Below are 12,615 nucleotides of genomic sequence, written 5' to 3'. Positions count from 1 at the left end.
TGTGGTTCTAATTAGGCCGAAGTACATTTGTTCAGCTTATTCTACTTGTAAACAGCAGTACTGGAATTTATTGTCTGTGTTTTAAAGCATCATTATTTTATAGAGTCCCCTATTTGAAACACAGACACATGTGAAATGTAAAAGACTAAATGAACCATTTGGTAGTGGCTCCAAACTGCAGTTCCCTTAAGTAGACAGGGCTTCAGAAAACATTTAGTGACAGTTTTTATAGGTGAGCTTTGACAGTAAACTTCATTTAATCTGAGATACAGTTAATATTAGTAATGGAAATAAGAAATGCCTAATTTATCTTCAGTCATGTACTCTCCAGGTTACTGTCGTAAGAGAATTGTTTGCAGGCAGAATAGCTGTATCTGTGTGAGGCAGTTCTGATTACTCTAGACCAAATGTTTTGAGAAAGAACTAAGAGAAAAACACAAATTTATAAATACTTGTGAAGAAAGATGATTTCTGTAGGAAGGAAACTTTTACTCTATTTTATACTGACACTAAATACTCTGTGTATAGCTATAGTCTATATAATGCATATCTCATGCACAAGAACAGGAATTATTAAAAAACGTTGCTGCTTGATGTAAAAGGAAAAAAATGCAGTGTCATCTTAGAGCTACTCAGGTAATTACTGTAGGTATCCTGTTGTAAAGGACCATGACACAGAAGTAGAAAACACTGAATGCACATTCCTGTGTGGTTCACAAACAAGAAATGTTACTGATTTGAATATTTTCTGCAGATGTGCTCCCTATAGCTTTGTTCCTCAGGTTCAACTTCTGATTTTTTTTTTTTAAAGTCCTATTTTAGAACGTGAGGTAGTCTGTTTCTAACTTGCAGATTTCCCAACCTTTTTCTGTATTCCTTTCACTACAAGACTAAACCATGCACGGTTTTCTTGTATCCTGGTTGATGGAGTACAACCACTGTTTCAGAATATGACCTTACATTACCACTTCACTTTCTTGGTACTAGAGCTTGAAGTCAATTTCATGAAAAGGGAAATCACAGCTGCATTTGTCTCTTGGGGCACGCATACAACTGAATCTAGAATCTTAGATTAATAAATTACCCTTTGGCTAGTTCTGCAGTAAACTCAAGAATGCATAAGTTAATTAGATTTTTAAAAATTAGTTTCCAGGCCTGTTACTTTGTGACAGTTTTTGAATGGCCTGGAGGACAACTATGACATAAAGTAGGTCATTTTGTAAGCAGTGGAACTTGGAAGTAGTTGAATAGTGAACAATGGTATTTTTTTCAAGTATATTTTCATAGATTTTATGCTACTGTTAGGTATGTGTTGTACTGTGGTCTACTCAACAAACATAACTAACAACTCAGTTGTAGTCACATATGTTCCCGTTTGAGAGAAAAGTGGGAGGATTCTTTAGGTGAAGCTTTTGAAACTAGTTCAGTTAGATAATTTGATGATTTAAAATGTGTATTATAGCCCATTTATATTGATGATTTCTTTCAAAACCTGGGGAAATCATAACTTTCCACGTGTAGTGATTTTCACAAAGCTATTAAATTGCTTGATTTCGTTCCTTCAGAACAGTACCCCATCTTTGGGCAGAAATTGCTGGCACAAGATGCCAGCCCTTTTTGAAATGTGACATACTTGAGATGAAGTACAATGTTTCATCATCATCATGATAATATAACAAGAAGAAAGGTCAGACTTTGTTGTTTGGTTTTCTTTTAATATTTGCCTTTTTAGAAGAGTAGTCATACTAAGGACTGCTGCTGAAGATCCAGGTCAGGGAGCTGAGCCTTTCTTGCAGTCCCTTGGATGCTGGTACTGTAGCCAACACAGTCATTCAGACACCCTCCTTGTGTATTAGTTGTCTTACACAGATCACTAACATTTCATATATTGATGTGATCAAGAAAGGAGCTGCTGCCAGGAGAGCAATGTGCCTCGCCTTCCTCCCACTGGTGTGTGCTGTCAGAGGGATGGCAGCCTGCAGGAGAATCTGAAAAACCAGACCCAGGCTCCCTAGCTGCTTACACTGTCCCTTGATATGGTGACACAGTGCTTCAGGCAACCCTTAAAGAGGGAATGGGGTGGATGAAATCTTGTATCATGCCTAGAGGAGGAGATTTTTAAATTTTTTTTTCACTACTACTGGCTGCCAGCTTTTACCCCTCTTGGGAGAACAGCAGTCCTTATCCGATGTACATGATGTGTTACTTTGAGATAAAAATTACCCTGTTAACTGGATTAGGTATTGTTCCATTTTACTGCTGTAATATTTAACCTTATTCCTGCAGAAATTTAATTAAAAAAACCCAAGCACACAAATAAACAAAAAAAAGTCAAAAAAAAACCCCAACCCTTCCCAAACTCAGAAGTGTTAATTGCTTCTGGCGATGCCATAGAGTAACAGGCAAATCTAGTTTCATCTTCTGTGTTTGTACTTGAGAAGAGTAAAACTGTGGATGGACTTACGGTGGCATGACAAAGTGGACTTTGCTTTTCCTCTATGAATAAAAATTTCTGCCTACAGAGAAATAAAAGTACTCGCTGCATTTAAACGAGTAAGTGCTTAACGTGGACAGGGAAGCAGCTTCGAAAAGACTGTTAAGTCCCACCTTGTTCACTCTGAGGTTTTACAGTATGAGCAGCTGGATATCCTCTGTAATTACCCAAGAGAGACTTTAGAGACCTGATGTGGTAAACAGAATTTGCCTGGCAGGGCTAAGATTTTTGGTTTGGTTTTCTTACTGCACGCAAACATATTTGTGTTATAAAATCAAGGACTTTAAAGGCAGTGAGGAGAATGTGGTTGACCGTGCAGCCTTATCTGCTTCCATAGGCTTCTGCCTTCCCCATATGCAGAGAAAAGCATTCAGAGAAAGCCAGTGTGTGAGTGTTCAATTAAGTCTGTGTTAATGCACAGAGCCCTGTGTGTGAATTAGGGTTAGGCAGGCTACCTCATGTCTGGTAGTTTTTCTGAATGCTTTAATTACAAGGTAAGTGGCAGTCTTCCATGAAATTCCAGATAAAAGCACGTTAGGGACTTTTAGGAGAAGAGATCATGTACATATGAAGCTTCATGTGGGCAAACCAACCCAACTGGCCACTGTATTAAAACTAGCTCATGTTTCTACCACTCTCAGTACCAAAAGCACTTAGACTACTATACCAGGGTTTTGTATATACACTGGTCACAGAAAAAAACAGTGAGTGCATGTTATCATGACCAGGAGCGAAATCGCAGCAACATCTTGATCTCTTCTCCCTTTCCGCCCCATCTCCTACCCCCATCTGTGGATAATGCCTAGAAGGTTCATCATCCCACACACACACCCCTCTGGGATTTTTTTTTTGGTTTTTCTTTTCCGTAGGATAGTTTCAGTAACAAGGGAAACTAGTTTGAGTGTTGAAATGTATGCTGGCTTTGCATGCTTGGAGGAAAAAATGAAGAGGTTTAAAAGACGCTTGGGAGAGGAGGACAGAGCATTTGCCTCTTAGCATGGGACTTAAGAGTCACAGGGTGGGCAGACAGATTGGAAACGGGAACTAACAGGATGCCAGGATGAGCGGATTGGAGAGGCAAGAGTTGGGGTGAAAGGAGTGGAAATTGTGGGTGAGTTGTGTGACAGAAAACCCTTGAACAGCAGCTCTGTGTGTAACAGTGAAGCAGCTGAGATGTTGGAAGGGAGAAGGATGCTTTGTCAGATGAGCCCTAAGAAATACTTTTAAGAGCAATATGTGAAACTCCTGGATGAGGCTGAGGGTTGACTCAGCTAGTGAGGCTCAGCCATTAAAAACTGAAGGATGTTATGAATGGATGCTAGGTGATGTGGCTGAAGAGAAGTAGTACTATGTCTTTGGAAACTTGTCCTCAGGGTTGAATTAAAAGAAATAATTCTCTGGCTAGTTTGGAAGAGACTCAGCCTGGGATTATTTATTTACTCTAATTGGGTATAGTTTTACGAATTTGTTACTTCTATTTTCTTTTAAACTGCAGGGTTAAAAATGTTATCTCCTCCCAAGTGGCAGCTGGGAATTAGTGCAAATACCTGAAATGTTATAGTGATCAAGTTGCAGCAGCAGATACCTGGGACTTGTGGTACAGGGCCAGAGCTATTCCTTCTTGGTTGCCTTGCTGTTTCTCAGGTTGGCCCATGACAGTGAATTTGGAAACTGCTCTAATGCAGCTGGTGCTGGGTTTGACTCTCCTTTCATAATTCTCTTTGAGCAAGTGAAGGAGTTGCTTGCGTTACAGAGAATGACAGGAAAAGTTGAGATGCCAACTAGCCCTGTGGCTTTGCTTTTCTGTGTAGAAGTGCCTGCCTGGTTGAGAAAGCCAGGGACGAGTGGCTGAGCTTGGTCCCTGAAGCAGCAGGGACGTGGCTGAGAAAGAGAGGTGTTACTGCTGTCCATGGGAGTGTGCTGGACTGTAGAGGTGTTGGGTCCTGGCCAGGGGCAGGCCTGTGTTAGGCAACACTGGCTGTGTAAACATGCAACAGGAAAAACAGAAGAGACCAGGAAGTGGTGGTTGGGGGGAGATAGCCAGCGTGGCAATATATGGTTCATCTCTTGTGAAACCCAACAGCTGCTGTCTGCAGATTTTGGACCTCTGGGGCTCTCTGAAGTAGTCGATTTCACATAGCACAGTTTTGTGTTGACGTGTTAAAATCTTTCTAAAGCTTGCATGGCTTCTGTTCTCGGCCTCACTTGGTGATTCGGTACAGGGGCTATGTCATGCCTCTGATAACTCTGTCCGTGCAAGAGGACTGCAGAGCTTATGTACTAGAGGTTTACTGTGCTTTTATGGTTATAGTAGGTGTTGTTTCACCTGGTTAGCCTGCAGGTCTAATCAACAGTTATGGCTAGAGCCATAACTTGCACAGAAAGCAAGGGTTAAAATTCATAACTTGGGCCAGCAGTTGCTGAAGAAGCAGGCAAAAAATTTGGATAACTGGTGGGAGCATAAAGGTAATAAGCATCCATAGTTGCATGTGTTAAGTGTGTGCAATTTAATGTTTGGTTTTTTCCTTATTTGTAAATAAGAGAGTTCAAGGGAGGGTTTTTCCACAGGAGTTTGTGAGGCTCATGTTCCTGTTTTTCATGGAAGTTTTTAGTTTGACATAATTTTTAGCCTTTAAGTAACATGACTTTGCAGCAGTTAGTTTAAAACAAAATAAAACAAAACCCCAAAAAAACCCCAAACCAACCCAAAAAGCCCAACATCCAGGCTCTCTAAACATTCCTGCTTCTGAAGTCCCAATTCTGAATTTAAATCTTAATCAATCAAGATTCAAAACTAAGTTATACAGAGACCCTCTATAGTAATGTAGAGAAGTAGTTGTAAAAACCAATAATAAACTAGAATATTTTGACATAGCATGTATAATAACTTGAATCTGTGCATAGCCAGGTACAGACTGCAAGATTGAGAACAGGGCACTTCGTTCAGGGTTGGCTGTGCATGTGACAGTGCTGCTCATGTGGTACCACTACTGCTGCAGCTGATCTGCAACAGCTGTGCTCTGCAGCATTGCTGCTGCCTAAGTTACAGATTGGAAAGCTTGCAGGGACACTGTGCACGGACATGCGGAAATATTTATTGTATACTTCCTCGGTGTGTTCATGGTAAACGCTTGAAAATGAGTGGGGTGTGTCTGCTTGTTGCTGCTCTTCAGTAACATATCTATGCAAAATACTGGGAAGCGGCTGATCTTTTCTTCATGTTGTTTTAACATGTAGGTTGCTTTTTGCCCTCTGACAGGAAAATCATCACAAGGATTTTATTTATTTATTTAAAGATATACTCTAGAAAGGGATAGAAATAGTTTTGATCCAACTATAATTTGTTAATCTGGAATTTACGTCTTTTTTTTCACAGTTGAAGTATTGTTTAGCTATCCTTCAGATATGTTTGCTGTCAAAGGACGTTTTCCACAAGCAATTTTAAGATGACAGTCTTCCTAAACACTGGTTATTAAATGTGTGTGTTCTTTTGTGCTTGCAGTAACTGTTTGCAGACTACTTCACTGAAGTGATAAAAAAAGTCTTTGTCCATTTAAAGCACAGAAGCAAATAGTTACTTGTGACACATCTGTGATTTTTTGTTTACAATTTTAAAAAGCAAATTGTCTGATAACTTCTGTGAACAGTTCTCAATGTTAAAGTAACATTGATATTGTAAATATAGAATATTCAAAGTACAAAGTTACATGGTCCTGTTGGAAGGAAACTTTTCCACAGACCAACTTGTTTAGTGTTGTTTTTTTCCTTTTTTTTTTAGGGAATGTGGGGGAGGAGAGTATGGATGTAGTCAAATTGTATCCTAGTTTAAGTTATCTTACCCTTTAAGTAAATCAAGGCATTCAAGTGTTTCAAGTTGCTAAAGATGCAACTGCTAAAACCACCCGAATTTTTGTTCTGACTATTTACAGCAATAATTTCTTCAGGGTTTTTTTTTTTATCTGAATGAATATTCCTTTCTAATGCTTCTATGGTCAGTCTTGCATTTAGTTTTTAATATAGATGTTGTCACTGATTGCCTGAGACAGATTTCAAGCAGAATGCCAGCTCATACCTGTCAGATCTGGGGTGCATTAGCACCAGTTCTTCTGTGTCACGTTGCAGAGGGACTGGGCAGTGTGCTTTCGGAGAGACTGAGCAGCTTTTTCTCATTGTCAGGCTACGGAGTTGAGAATTACACTTGAATTCAGGCTGGCTTCAAAGTCTTGCCATGCCAGGTGCTGAATCTTAGGGTAAAAGGAAGATCTAGAAACCAAATGTGTAATCTAATTTAAGCCAAGATATTTTGAGTAGGTACAACAAACAATTGAAGGATTAAGGAAAAAGAATAGAAGGAAATAATAATAAGAAAAAGTGTCCACTTCAGACTGATACAGCCTTTGGTGTCAGTTAAACTAACTGTTCTGGAACAGTCAGAATTCAGACTGATCTGAGATGCACTTTGGAGAAGAATACTAAGGTGTTTAAATAAAAAATAGTGATGATTACGTGTTAATTTTGCACCTTAATTTAAATCAGGGGTTTTTTGCGTCCTCCCCAGGTTCTCTACCATTCCAAATTGTTGGCAAGTATGGACACCAATTCCTGATTATGCTCTACATTCTTTAGTCTAAGATACTGTTTATTTTTTATTTGTTTGGTTTTGGTTTTAATTCGTATTAAAATGTAACACCACCCTGTATTTTACAAGGGGTACTGTGAGTACATGGAAGTGCGAGCATGTGTGTGTTACATTTAAGTTCCTATGGATGGAGCATATTCCGTTAGTAGCTCAGACCATTTGTTACTCTGAAACTAAATCTTGTTCCCTTCCCTGTGATGATTCTGCTTTTGGAACATATAGGGAAAGATCCTTAAATTCAAGCGGAACTAAGAATAAATCTCTACCACTAATGCCCATCATACACATTGATAGTACTTCAAGATTTATGTATACTTATTTCTATTGTTATTGTTACTTTAATTGTGTAATAAACGAATTCAGAAGTAAATTGAAATAGCTTCACTAACCTCCTAATCATCAGCTAACCTTGTAAACCTTTCAAATTTCTTTGAAAATATGATAGAAGAAATAATATTCTGAATGGCCAGAGTTACTTCAGAAGATGAGGGGCATAATGAATAATATCAAGAGGTGAAATACTATTCTTCTGTATCTAAATGTCTTTTAGTATCAGAGAGGACTGTCTCATCTGATTGTGCTCAAGTATTACTTCAGGATTGCACCAAGATGTACAGAGTTTGTTTGCTTCTTCTGATCACATATGACTGGGAAGAGAGACCTATTTATATAATCATATATCAGGGGTTGAGTTAAAAAAAAAATACCTCTCTTGGAGATTTCAGTTGCATTTAATGCTGATATTTGAGAACTGACAGAGGTTACCAAAGAGGATATGGAGTCTATCCTTGAGATACTCAAAAGCTGTCTGCGCAGTCCTGGGCAACCAGCTCTGGGTGGCCCTGCTTGAGTAGGGGAGTGAGGTCAAGGTGATCTCCAGAGGTCCCTTCCAACCTCAATTGGTCTGTGATTCTGTATGGATCATCAAAGGTGACTAGTGTTATTCGTAGGACATGTTTCCAAGTATCACTGTGGTGGCTGAGTAGGAGTATCCTTGTTAGGTAGGCGTTTCCCATTTTAACAAGAGAAACCTCTACTAGTGGGTGGGCTACTTGGAGAAGAGGTCACAGTTGTTCAGTCTCAACACTCAGCAACTCATTCTTGTTAGCTATTTGTGTTTAAGGCGTTCACAGATTTTACATTTCTGAAGGTGGTTGTAAACTGCAGCCAGGCTTGGCCCCACTAAACAGACTATTCCTGGCATCAGGCACTTCCTCTGCACAGGATACATGATTTCATCGTTGCTCTTTGACTCTTCTTTGAACTCCTTACAATTTATCTAAGTCCTCCTGAATCACTGTCCCCGCTGCTGGGCCTGGCTTTCCAGGAAAGGCCTCACCTTGCTCTTGCCCACAGCATACCGCAGGGAGCTCGCGTTGGCCGGCGGCTGTCATCCACTGCCCCAGCCGGCCCCTCCTGAGATGGTCTCCCTGTCCCATGTGAGCAGGAGGCCTGGGGACGCACCTGCCTGCGCTGGCCGTGCCCAGAGGCCTCTCAGCTGCTCTTCCTTCCACAGGCGGGAGGGATGGCTGTGGGGTGGGGCCCCATCTGCTGCTTTGCTTTATTGTTTTTTCTCTGCTGTATCTTCTTGTTTTTCCAAGATTTGTTTCAAAATAATCCCTAATCTCCTCTTAGGTAATACATATTCAACTGGTTTATTGTAACACTGTCACCATTTTATCATCAACACCTTTGTATATAGACAGATCAAGCCACCTTTTATTAAGCACATCTTCATTTTAGTCCTAAATCCACATGTCATCAGGCTTAGTAGTAGTAAACACAAATGTGAACAAGATTATATTAAATTCTGAGTAGACTGAGTAGAGAGGCTTTTTTGATTTTTGTTTCTGAAGTTGGTGTATAAGGAAACTTAGTAATGAAAACAGAAGTAAATGAAAACCTAGCTGTAACTTTTGATTGCGAGTTAAAATTTTTAGATTATGTTGACCTTTGTTTCTTCCAGCACTTCTTTCAAAATATATTAAAGGAATTACTCTGTAGCAAGTTACAATAATGTTGAAAGTTTGGATCTCCTGTAACTTTCTGGAGCTGCTTGCTCTGACGCTCTGGAAGGAGCAGTCGCTCATTAGGGACACTATAAATACAAGGCTCAATTTTCTGTGCCACTAAGTAGGTCCCACTTCAATTCAGAGCAAATACCTTATGTAAGTCGAGTGAGGGGAACTTTCCTCAGCACATACCCGTTACTGGCGTTAACCTATTGATAATGAAATTCAAAGCCTGTTTTCTCTTGTGAAGGGTAGACGGAGCTTTGTGTGAGATGTCAAAGGAAATTAGGAGTTTAGTAACTGATGTAGAAACAGAAGAAGAGGCTTCTTTGTATTTTTTGTCCTCATGCTTTTGACAAATACTGTTAACTACTTAGAATTTGGTCCACTGTACTAACCAGAAGTTAAAATGGTGGTTTGGGGAAATAGCAAAAATAAAAACAATATATTAAATTTTTTTCCCCTCTAATCTTATTGTTTCAATAAGGTTCTACAGTAATAGTTTACTCTTACTAGAAATTCACCTCAGGAAAGCAGCTAAGCATGTCATTGTTCTTGTGGATCAGAAACCTACTTTCTAGCATTTTAAAGCTATGTACATGTTCCTGTGGATGCATAAATTGCTTTAAGGTTTTTTTCTTAATTTCCTTTTTTAACATTCCAGTCCAACCATTGTGTAATTTTTTTTTACTTGTCTTCATTCAAGGCATTTACTTCCTCTGTACGTGACAAGTCACACTTAACCCTGAGGAATGTCAAAATGTCCCTGATGAGAATGTGTCAGTTGACACTGTGATATATCAAGCACATGGTTTGTGATGGCATCCACTGTTAGGTAACTGTGGGCTGTAATTATTCAGATGTGATGTCTGCGCATGTATGAACTTGGAAGAGTGCAGCTGCTGATGCTGAAGGCGGTGTCCAAAGAATACCATCTCTCTGTCTTGCATCTTGCTTGTTAGTTCTTGAGGCAGCTATGGTGCCTTGCAGTGTAATATTTACACAGCAGTTGAGGTGTGAAATTTCCTGCCACGGTGACATCCTAATCCATTTTGGCAGTGCTGTGACAAGAGTCAGGAGCATGAGCGTGTGCAGACCTGTTTGGTGGAACTGAGGAGACCAAAGGGAAAAGATGAAGAGATTGAAGAGGAAAGGGGAGCTTTGCCTTGAATTTGCAACCTTGCTGTTTCAGTTCAGAGTTTGGTATTTGAAGCACTGATGGAGCAGGGGGAGCAGCAAGTTCCTCTGGAGCTGCTTTCTGCAAGTAGTGTAGAATATATGGTGTATTTGTAATGTGGACAATGACCATCAGCCCTGGTTACCTGCTGACAAAAAGAACAAAGCAAAGCGACAATCTTCTGAGTGCAGGAAACTTTAACTCCTTAGTTTTCAGTTCTACTCTGTAGGCTTTCTTGAAGTGAACTGTATCTCCTGTGCTGGATTAACACAGAAGGTTGCATCTGAAGCCTCTGCACGTGCTTTAACCATCTGTTGTAGTGAGCTGAGGGTGCTTTTGAAGCTGACAAAGACATACTGGATGGCTTCTGTGAACTGCTTATGCAAAGCAAGAGGTATCTGATTAAAAAATGCTGTTTTGTAATAGAAGACAAGCGATGTTCAGTCTCTTTAGCATAAAATTAATTGTTTAAGTAGTGTTTCTTTCTGTAGTCATTTCCTTGGCGTTGTTACTGTACCTGGCCTTGTTCTATGCATTAAGCTGTTAATATAGTTCAATTTTACAATTATACAAGCCCTTTCCTGTTGCTGAATGAAAGTAAGTTCTTCCCAAGTATTTCCAATCATGCTTTGATTACTTTCTGTTGTTACGGTGCCTGTGGACCAGGCCCCATTCATTCAAAAACTACTGATCTCAAATCTGGAAGGGCTGTACTGTTGTTTGTTAGTATCTTTTTAAGTTTGAAACTTTTACTGGAGCTGCAGTTAAATAGCCTGCTTCCTTCATTTTTGCCACAGTTACATTTTAAACCTTTGGTCAGAGGAGTGCCAGGACGCACCAGCCCACTGGGTTGCTGTGAGCTTAGGGGAGATCTGTGATTGAGAGGAATACTTTTTCCTTGGGGCAGGACTGTCAAGGTTCTTATGGTGGTTTTCCAAGCATTGGTTTTGGACTCCCAGAGTTCACCTAATCTCAACCTAGTTTTCTTTAGTTGGGATTATGTTCCTTTTCTGCAGGGTGTTTTTGAACCATCTCCAATTACTTATTTTTCCTCAGGCTTGTTCCTATTGTTGTTTTCTTTTCTGGTGGTAAGTATGAGTAGACTGTAGTTTTTAGTCCACTTAAATACTCTGATCTGACATACCTGGAAATTAGTAAGGGTTGCTTGAGGAAAGGCAAAGGAAAACTAATACCTTCTGAGTTTGATGTTAGGTCTGATAGATTGCCAATTTGAAGAATCAAAAGCGAGAGCCATAGTCTGTGCTAGCAGCTCCTTTGGTGGAGTGAGTTGAGAGTGCAGAATGAAGCAGCAGGAGCTGAGCATCCGTGCTGAATGCTCTTTGCAGGCTTTGCTTTGGTCAGCTCTAGCCTGGTGGCATGGACTAACCACCCATTAGGTATGCTTCAGGAGCACATATTCCTGTTAAGTTTTATCTGTAAGGAAAGTGGTTTGCATGCTCTGAAATCCTTTCACAGCATGAACTGCAGCGTAGTGCAAAGTAATGTGTTCCCAGTGAACTCAAATGCGCATGTAGAAGGTGACTGGGAGGTGGGGCTGCACAAAAAGTCAGTGGTGAAGACCTGATCTTGGAGAAAGAGACCAGATAAGCCTTTACTGACAGCAAAATTTAAAAAGAGGAGTGGAATAAAGGAACTGAGGAAGATAAAAAGCCAAATATGTGGCTTGATCAAAGTTGTGACTTGCTAATAAATCAGTCATCCAGTTTGCTGGTGGCATCGTTGTGGGTGTAGACGTGTATTGCAGTATTAAGAGCAGATAGGATTTTGTTCTTGGCAATTTAGGAAAGTTGGAAATGGGCTTTTGGTGATGTAAACCTAAATATGAATAACTGATTCAACAGACTGTTAATACTGTGCAGACTGCAGTGGGAAAGAATTATGATGTTTATTAAAATGATGGAGATAAACATAAAGGTATGCTATTAATTTTAGACATATGGAGATTAGGCCCAATATATGGAGTCTTTCAAGGAGAGCCATAGCCTAGACATGGAGGAGAGAGTATTTTAGTCAACTGTGAAACACCTGTTTAGCTGATCTTCAGCTAAAGCAAGTATCACTGGCCAAGTTATATTTTGACAGCTAGCTGTTACCACCATTGTATTCTGAGCTGGCTGCCACATGTTTTTACTGATGAACAAATACACCAGCTTTCCAGGTAAGTGCACGTACTCATACCACGAAGTAAGTACCTTGCACAGCAGAAGAGGGGATAGATAAGAAAATGAGTATTGTATTGTGATATTCATGTTACAAACACATGTAACAGTAT

At 39.9% G+C, this 12,615-nt stretch overlaps 1 protein-coding gene across 2 annotated transcripts in view; it reads left to right on the top strand.

The window, feature by feature from the left end:
• APP (amyloid beta precursor protein) overlaps positions 1-12,615 on the top strand; it is a 228,210-nt gene that overhangs the window by 65,508 nt on the left and 150,087 nt on the right. The gene's annotated exons all lie outside the window — the stretch shown is intronic.

Source organism: Strix uralensis, chromosome 2 (genome assembly GCF_047716275.1).
Source record: "Strix uralensis isolate ZFMK-TIS-50842 chromosome 2, bStrUra1, whole genome shotgun sequence".
NCBI lineage: Eukaryota > Metazoa > Chordata > Aves > Strigiformes > Strigidae > Strix > Strix uralensis.
This window is presented reverse-complemented; position numbering and strand designations above follow the sequence as displayed.